The sequence below is a fragment of the Dermochelys coriacea genome, chromosome 22 (genome assembly GCF_009764565.3).
Source record: "Dermochelys coriacea isolate rDerCor1 chromosome 22, rDerCor1.pri.v4, whole genome shotgun sequence".
NCBI classification, from domain to species: Eukaryota; Metazoa; Chordata; order Testudines; family Dermochelyidae; genus Dermochelys; species Dermochelys coriacea.
The window spans coordinates 8,944,373-8,953,857 of record NC_050089.1 but is presented as its reverse complement, the minus strand read 5'-3'; the positions used below and the strand labels follow the sequence as shown (position 1 = coordinate 8,953,857).

The 9,485-nt window shown below is 53.9% G+C and overlaps 1 long non-coding RNA gene across 1 annotated transcript in view; it reads left to right on the top strand.

Annotated features, from left to right (window-relative positions):
* Positions 1-425: 425 nt before the first annotated feature.
* Positions 426-9,485, top strand: part of LOC119846700 — an 81,408-nt gene continuing 72,348 nt past the window's right edge. The window contains exon 1 of the long non-coding RNA XR_005289951.2: positions 426-441. This is a non-coding gene — a long non-coding RNA (uncharacterized LOC119846700). The remainder of the gene's footprint in view (positions 442-9,485) is intronic.

The following is a 9,485-nucleotide window of genomic DNA, read 5'->3' as shown; positions in this document are numbered from 1 at the left end:
TGCCAGCCCTGCCAGTGTCCAGGCTGACCTGTCTTTGCTAGCATTAAAGCTATGCCTACTTTGTTACAGTCCCACTTTCATTTGCTGTGTAGACGTACAGTAAATGACAACCTGCACCCTCCATAACCTTCTTTTTACCGTGGCCTCCAAATGCTGCATCAGCTCTGTGCTGCCAACACCGTGACAGAAAGCTGGATGGCACCAATGCCTCGTCCGTGACCCTCCCTTGTCCCAGCGTCACTTTTAAGGTGGTGGGGGTGGGGGGAGAGAGTCAGCCTGTATTCTCTGTGGGGCTGTGAACAGGAAGATGAAGCGCTGCTGGCTCTGATTGCTAGTGATCACACAGCTCTGCCAGTGCTTTTCATTCCTGACCCACACTACCTGTGCAGGGACCACACACATCACTGGCTCGACCAATGCACCTTAGTTCAGACTTGTGCTGTGCCCTGTCACCCTGCTCTTTGCCAGAGCCTCTTGCAAATATGCCATGTCTGTTTCTGGTGGGAGGCGACTAGCCTGAGTGTATTTCTGGCTGTGCTGTAGCAGCCTTGCTTCCCTAGCCTTTATTAATCTCCAAGGTGCACTCACACTCTCCTGGACAAGCTGCACAGCATGGAAAATGGGCTCTTTACATGCAGAAACAAATCACTCTCTGCAGACAGCTGTTCCCTGAGGAACAGAGCCTGGCTGGTTTAGGAAGTCTTTTCTGGAGCTCTCAAAGTCTGTGACAACTTCAGGCTCTGGGTGGCTTTGGCATAGGAGAAGCAGTTCTCTGGGGGCAGCTGGACCACCTTGATTCAGGTGGAGCTGGAAGGAGTACTCCTCTGAAAGTCAATCCCAGGCAAAAGCAACTGAGAGCAATACCCCCTCCGTCCTGATATTAGCATGTTTTTTCTTGGGGATTCCCTTTCGTCTGTGATCTGAGGATCTCCAAGCATTTTAGAAACATGAGGCTTCACAACCTGCTCGGCAGGTAGGCGAGTATTCGCTCCATCTTACGGCTGGGGAAAAGGGATAAGAGGTTCAGTTGTTGTATTATTTATATATATTGTCATAGCACTTAGGAGCCCCAGCCATGGACTGGGACCCCACTGTGTGCGGTGCTGAACAAACAGAACAAAAAGATGGTCTCTGCCCCGAAGAGCTTATAATATAGGTTGACAGACGACAGATAGCTTCAGGCAGCTGAGGCAGCATAAGGAAACAAGTGGGTGACTGGTTAAGGAGAGATAGGGACCCAGAAGACTTGGTTTCTCTCACTGACTCACTATGTGGCCTCCTGTGCCTCAGTTTCCCCATCTGTATAATGATATATACCTGCATGTGGAGCTCTGTGTTTGACTTAATGTCACATGGTGAGTCAGTGGCAGAGCTGGCGATAGAACCTGGCACTCCTGATCCTTGGCATTGCCTCTTGTTGGGCCAAACTTTGCTCGCAGCTGTGGCTCTCTTCCTGTCGGCGGGGCTGCGATCAGGTGAGTGAAAGCCTAATGTTATTCTGCCCCTTTCAGAAGGGAAAAAGGAAGGGTTGGCAGATTTGATGGGCATTAGTAACACCTATAGCTAGCTGGCAGACTGAGGCAAGTGATCAGAGGCCATGTATCCATGTTTTAGCTGATCAGCTGCTATAGGCATCAGGAAGGACTCTTGCACCCCATATCCTACCTCCCGCCACTCCTGGAAAAGCCTTGCCCTATGGGTTTGGTGCATTACTGGCTATTTCCTTTAAAACATCGGGTATTGATGGCTCTGGAAAGTAGGATACAGGGCTTGATGGACCAACAGTCTGATCCGATCTGACAAATCCTGCATTCCTCCATCCGTGGCCGCATCTCAGGGTAATGGAAGTGGCGGGGGGTGGGATGGGACACAAACAACCCAACCTCTAGCCCTAATCCGTCTATCAGCTTCCTGAGGAACCAAGAGAGAGACAACAACCTGCTGGCAGAGAGAGGGGCAGCTGTCAAAGTGGAGAGGCTGCCAGGGTGGGGATCCATTAAACAGTGAGCTGCTCTCTCCCTAAGAATAACTTGTTGCCCTGGCTGCCTCTTGCTCACTGGAGCTTCCCCTTGGCTGTGCTATCGCCCTGTAACCAAGCCATTAAGTGTCATGTTTCTGGCCTGCCTCAGCCACCATGGCAACCCAACAAGCCACGCTGGGGCTTTGGGGCAAACCTGTCCCATTTCTGTGCCTGGGGTAGCTGAGCAGGAGCCAGTGCACCAGGGATAAAGCACTGGGGAGGAAGAGCCCTAAATAAACATAGGCTCCCAAGCCATATGCCAGGGGCCACATGCCTCCTCTGGGGCACCATGCCAAGGGGGATCTGCTGGGCTCTGAGCCCATGGGAGTTCTCCTAGAGGTGTGCCAGGGGGATTGATCTGAGGAGAATCTCTTAGTCTCTGTGTGAAGGGGGATCACCTGGGCCAGGTGCCAAGAGGAATCTCCTGGGCTGTTTGCCTAGCTGAGTCCCTTGGAATGTGTGCTCAGCGGGGTCTCAAGGTAATGGGGGCCAGTCTCAGCCATATCACCATAGCCCCATGCTCGGGAGGGGATCTCTCTCAGGCTATTTGCCTACCCGCATTCGCCTGGGTTGTGTGCCAGGAGGAATCTCATGAGCAGTGTGCAAAGGGGTGGGAGCAGAGGTTGGGTCGCTCAGGCCAGAAGCTAAGGCTGCCCTGGTTTGGGGGGGAGAGGGGTGCATTTTTTAACATGGTGCTGCCACCTCGCTCTGCCTGTCTGTCCCAACCTCTGTGCTCCTCACTCGTGTCAGTCATTGGCCATCCACAGTCCACGCACTCTACCCTCATGGACACAGGATCCACCCCACGGTCCTCTCCAGCCTTCCCAGCCAGAACATGCTTCCTCCTGCCTGCCTTCGCCCTGGGTAAGTGCTGCTCCAAACCTCGGACAGGCCTTGGAATTAGAGACCACCTGACCTGCTTGGAGCCGACAGAAGCTCCAGCCCCACCAGAACTGTGAGTGAACCCTTGCCCTGAGCCCCATGCCTCCCACTGGGGCTGGAAAACGCCTTGAGGAAATCTGGCTGCTAGTTTTGGTGCTTAAATGGGGGCTGATCCCTTTTGAAAACTTGGCCCATTATACTTCGCTTCCAGACTGGGATGCGGGGGAGGGGGGAGTTGTGATGCTAAATTCATTCATGGCTTTAAAGAGCTGTGAGAGCATCTGATGGAAGGTTCAAGAGACATACAAAGTGTTTTGTGTGCGCTGTGCCAGACTCTCATGCAGTAGAAGGCAATAAATGAATACACTGGCTTTTATGAATAATAATCGCCAGAAGAAGTGTGGCGGGGAGGAAAGTAGGGCATGAAATGCAGGGGAGTGAGACCAGTGCCTGCAGTGACACCATTGAGGATATACACTATAGTGGCTTTCAGCCCTCAGGCTTCAGGGCATGAACTGAATCCCAGCTGGGGTCAGGAAAAAACTCTCCCGTCGCCTGAATTGATCTGCACAGTGAGTTGCATTATTAGGGGGTTAATGCCTTCTTTAGATGCATCCTGCACTGGCTGCTCTGAGATGGGGTCTGGGTCTAGACACACCAGGGGATTCCTACGTCCTTAGGCACTTGGGCCAAGCAGAGTTCTGTATACAATAATACCCCTTGCAGGGGGAAAGGAAGCAAGGCTGGTGCTTGGATGTAGAGGAGAGAGACGCTCTCTGCTGTCCTAGCTGGGGTCCCGTTAAGAATTATTTGGGTTAATTTAGCTTGCTAGCAGAGCATTGGATGGCCTTGGCCCTAGAGAAGGGGAGCTCTCTCAGGTCTGCACAGAACTGGGCCAGGGAGCTGATGGAAGTGCTAGGTGCTTGGCCTTTTCTCCAGCCCGGGGGCTTCCTGACAGCCTTTCCCCAGATTTACCACCCTTTGGGATGAGTTAATCTGAAGTCGTCGTCATTCGTTACATATGTTGTAGCTGCATAAACCGGGCTGGCCTCTGTGGATGCCCGCATGGCTCCCTGGTGGGCGAAGCTCTGGAGCGCTAATTGCAGGGACTAAATGGGGAGCTCTGGGTACGTGCATGCTGTGTGTGCATTCAGGTTGGTGTATGTACACTTCCATAGGCAGGTTTGACACTCTACTCCCAAGACCGACTCTTCTTCCTGACCCCGTCACCTCCCAGGATGGGCTCTTGTCCTGAGTCCTTCAAGGTCCTCCCTGCCCTCTCTTCCTCCTTGCTTGTTGCTTTGTGTCGTTGCTAAGGATCCAGCCGCCGTTCACGCTTTACATGTGTGGTGTCTGACGTGTAGGCGTGATCAGGCCGGGAGGTGTCACTCATTGAGCCTGGGAGTGGTGAGTCTCTGGGGACCACGTGCCAGGATCACTGGCCCGCACGCGTGTAGCTGGATAGGGAATAACAACATGGGTGTGTCTGAGGACAGGGTTCTGGTGGTGCCTTTACACCCCACTCCGATTCTTCGCAATCTGCTCCACTTTTTTCATCCTCTTTCTCCCCAGCGCTGCCAGTTCCCAGGATGTTAATGTTGTTCGCTGTAATTGATCATCTCGTATGCTACAGCTATATGTGTACTGGCAATGCTGTGGTCCCACTCTGCCAGCTGCAGAACGGGGCGCAAAGGGCAGTGTGAGACCTGGCTTTTCAGATGGTTGTTTCTGTGCCTGTGCTGACAGGTAGCGTCCTTGCATCGATGTTCCTGGAAAGGCTAGCACAGTCTCTCCTTCAAGGGGCAGCTGGTATTTGAGGCAGGGGGCAGCTACCATGCTAAGTTACTCCTTGATTAAAGATCGCAATCTCCAGGTCTCCCAACATAGAGGCAACCCGGCCCTGCCCAACCCTAGGTCACTACCAGCTTTTTCCTTTCCTTTCCTTGGGTTCTATGTGCCACTAGCTCACAGACCCATGACGATGGAATAAGCAGCGGGTTAATGAGCTGCCACTGCTGCTTCTTGAGAATTAGGTTGAAACCCTGATAGGACACAAATGACATGAGTCTAGCCCAGTCTCAGCCTTGCTCGTGTTTTTGCACATCTCAAAAAGCACCCATGATTGGCAGTTTCTGTTCAGGAGGGGCCCAGGAATGGAGGCAGGAGGGGAGGCTGCAGGGCAGGAGCATGATGCAGTCATCGAGCTGGGGGGTGCAGATCGGAACTGGGCTATGCCGACAGGGCTGCATGTGGGAGCCCAGAACTGCAATCTCTGGGGGCGCTGCAGGCTAGCATTGAAATGCACTGGTAGAGCTGTGTGCGGGTGCCCTGGAAGGGGATAGCAGGAGGCGCTGTGGGTCAGGAGGATTAAGCAGCCTTGGCACAGCCATGTACACCAAGTGGCTATAAGCCTCTGCAATGCTCTGTTGAGGAGCTGGTAGCATCTCAATAGGTGTCAATAGACACACACCAGCTCTATTTATAACTCTGACAACAGGCCAGAGCTACTTGGCTGGGGGAGCTAATCCCTTACACTGCTCGTCTTTGTCTCCTTCTCCCCGGCTGCTTCCTCCTGGCGGATGCACACGCTTCCCATTCTAGTGCAGCAACTGGAGGCAGTACCCCAGCACAGAGGGCACTTGCGGGGCAATAGCTGGGTTTGTCAGCCAAATGGTTACTACTGGGCCATGCACAGGGCAAGCTCTCCCCTTTCCCTAGTGTCCTACCCCGGACATAGTGACCTGTGAGGCTGCCTAGACAGTAAAACCGTATGGCACTAAAGGTGCAGGAGAAGGATGGCTTGGTGGTTGGAGTGCATGCTGGGGATGTGGGAGACCAGAGTTCTACCACAGCCGCCTTGTGTGACTTTGGGCAAATTACTTAACCTCTCTCTGCCTCCGTTCCTTATCTGTACGATGGGGATAATAGCACTACCCTGCTTCTTAGGGGTGTTGTGAGGCTACAGACATTAGACTGGAAGGGGCTCAGATACTGCAATGATGGAGACTAGATAAGTACCATAGATGGATGTGTTGCACATACATACAAGGGGGTAAGTGGACAGGCATTTGCACGGCTAGTCTAGGGTTCAAGAGCCAGCATGCCCCCCTCCCCTCAGTGGGTCTGAGAGCCAATCGCTCCCCTCTGCTTCAGTGCTTAATTTGTAATGAAAGAGGTGCCGGGGCTCAAGCAAGATTTTTACATTCATAACTGATACAGCAAGCCCAGAGAGACTGGGGCTGTGAACTGCCAAGCCAAGAACTGCCAGGGCTCAGCCCTGGCACAAAGTGAGCACTGCTGTGCTCCCTGGAGGCTGTGGATAAATCTGAACCCTGACACGAGGCTGGTGATTTGGAAGGAGGGAACGGAAGCCCATAGGAAGTGTCCATGCTCTGCTCCTCGGGACAGGATTGGGCCCTGCGTCTGTCTGTCTCCCCCCGGGAGCCATCCCGCCTGTGCAGAAACACAGGTTGATCCTGGCAACCGTTAGGAATGTGTTCGCTTCTGGCCGGGGAGAGATGCTGCCATTGAAGAGGCATTGATTTGTGAAATGGAGCAGCTGCCTTCCCTGCCCAGAGCTGGGGAACAAGGAGACGGGTGTGAGGCCCCCGCTGCCTCTGGAAGGCAGCCAGGGGTCAGGAATACATGCTTCTGGGGCAGGGTGGGTCTTCCAGGGGTGCGCTAGGTGACTTTGCTGATTTAACAGCCTCCGGGCAATTAATCTGGGTCATGACATTCGGCGAGCGAATGGGAGAGCCGGGGTCTCGTTAGAACCAGGGCTAACGCCGCCAGGGAAATGCACAGTGCAGTTCCCTGCTTCCCGCCTGCTTATTATTCCGGGCAAGTAGAGCACAGAGCACAAGTTATGAACACTGCGGCACTGGAAAGTTCCCCTTTGAACGCAGCCCCCTCAACAGCCCCGCGCCCAGCAGCTCTGCCGGCTTGGGGCACATTCGTGGGCGGGGGGGGGGACTGGGAGGGTGTGTGTGGGGAGACAACAGAAAGTTTGCGGGATGGATACACGGGTGGCCAGGCAACCTAAGGTTAGGTACACAGGTGGGAGTGCAGTTGAACTATGGTGGGCTCGCAGCCTAGCTGGTTGGGATTGGGGGTGTAGGTGGGGGGAGACCCTGTGGGCTCCATGCCCAGCTGGTGGGGAGCTTAGGGCTGGTGTGTGTGTGGGGCGGGGAAGGAGAGGACCTGGAGTTAGGGGAGGGGACCTGGTGGCCTCAGAGCCCTTGGCTAGGGTTCAAGGTAGCTGGTGGCCGAGTGCCCAGCTGGCAGAGCACTGAGTGGCTGCTCGTGTCCCACCCCACCGGAGCAGAATAGCTCTGATTTAAACACCATATTCAAAAGACCCCCCCCACACACACACACAACGCACACCCTGGCGTGATTTGGAAACAGTACCCAGTTCCTGTGCTCTTATTTGGTTCCAAGCCCACGTCAGAGGCACCAGCTGGGCTGGGGAACAGGACTGGAGAGGCAAGGCAGGTGTGAAATCAAGAAAGGATGGTGTCAGCGCTTGCATCCCATCCACCAGCTAATCTCTCTCTCTCCCCCCGCTTCAGCCAGTCTTAGGGATGACATCACAGCTACAAGGGGCTCGGAACTGGATTTTTCTAATTAGCCGGGAAGCGCTGCATTGCATGATTCAAGGACTTTTGAGGGTCTCAGCCACTCTTGATTTTTTTTTCCTCTTCCCTTTTGCATCAGCTTCCTGAGTCCTCGGTGATGACCTATATCTGTAGCCAGCCCTGTCACACAAGGCACCTGGATAATAACTTTTCTTTTCTATTCAAGGATCTACAAACACTCTTAACACATGCTAATTACTAAGTCTTGAATCTCCACAGCAGGCAAAAACTAACTGAGGCACAGGGAGTGAAGTGACTTGCCCACGGTAGCACAGTGAGCCTAGGACTCCTGATTCCCGTTTCCCTGCTCTAACTACTAAAGAATGCTCCCTCCTTGAGCTGAGAATCCATCCCAGCAGTCCTGGCTCTCCTCTCTGTTCTAACCACTAGAAGTCACTCACTCCAAGAGCCACAGACTCTGGTTTCCTAACACCCAGGCCCCTACTCTAACCACAATCAAGTCCTCCCCTCTTGGAGACGAGAACAGAGCCTTGGTCTGGATTTCCAGTCCCTGGCGCTCTCTGCTTCACCGCACTTCACTTCCTCCCTCCCTGCATGCCGCTGAGGAACATGGAGGATAGAACTGGGTGGCTTTGTGCTGCAGGGTTTCCAAGCCACCCTCTAGATCCAAGCTGGGTTAATTTTGCACCCCCAGAGTTTTGGACTGGAACAAGGTTCATTTAAACCCCAGTGGGATCCACATGGTTTCACAGTGAAGCTCCAAGCTGGGTCAGCTTTGCCCAAGGAGCCAAGGCCATGACTCAGCCATGGGGTGAGGGTGGAGTCTGGGACAAAACCCTCAACCAGGCAAATAGCTGATGCTTTATACCCCACTTTCTTTGGGATGCCACCCCCCTGCCCCGAGTGAAGTTGATGCTGCCAAAGTGGGCTCTGCAGGCCAGGCTTGGCCCAGGTTCCAGGAACCATGGGAGGGACCCAGTGGCTCCTGCCCATTTTAAAAGCAGACTATGGGCTTCCTCCCAACTCAGTGGGTCAGGGTTCCCCTCTGCAGTGGAGGTAGACATGGTGATGGAGCAGCCAGCAGCGGGGAACCTCCTTGTGCTTGGCTTTATGTACAGGAGCATATGTGCGCCTATCTGCTCCATGCCTGCTGTTTACCCACTTCCTTCCAGTTAACGTATGTTTCCATTGCTGTCCATCTGTCTCGCGTACTCTCTCCGTCTCTTACTTTCTCTTTGCTTTGCTCTCTTCCATGCACTGGCAGGAATTTCTGGGCCTGATTCCACAGCTGCCGCTGCAGCCAATGGCAGTCACTAGCGCCCCGAGGCAGCAGAATTGGGCTCCCCTGGCTTGCTGTAATTGGATCAAGCTGCTCAGCCGGTGATGGCCTTCAATCGCTCTGGGAAGGATACTGCTGGCCTTCCCCACGCAGACTCTGGCAAAGGGCAGGTGCTGAGAGCCCACAGCCCAGAGAGGAAGAGAACTCGGATGAATGGGGATGTCAGACATGTGGGTTTGGGCGGGGAGAGCGGGGGAGCTTAAAAGCTATTTTTTCTTCTGCTGAATGTTGATGGGTTTCTCATGTTACTCTGAGGTGCCCTGGTCCCCTGTCCCCGGTGCGGCTCGTGCCCCACCACTGCCTTCTTGTTTTTGTGGTGTCTGTCCCCCTTGGCCTGCAGTGTCCCACCCACAATTTTGGAGCATAGATTCCGAGCTCACAAGCAAAGATCCCAAGTCTCTGGCTGAGATTGGGGTGAAGACCTGGGAGCAGAGATCCAAGTTTGGGATGTGGGGTCTGCCTCTGGGGTGAGTGGTTTGGATTAGAGCTGAAAGGCTTGATTTTGGGGGTCTGGGATTGACTTCATTTTTGGGGAGTGGAGTGGGGAAAGGTTTGATTTTTGGCCTTCAGCTTTGAGGCAAGGGTCTTGGATGCAGGGTTTGCTTTTGGGCCCAGGTGAAAGGATGAGGGCCTGAGTTTTTGGGGT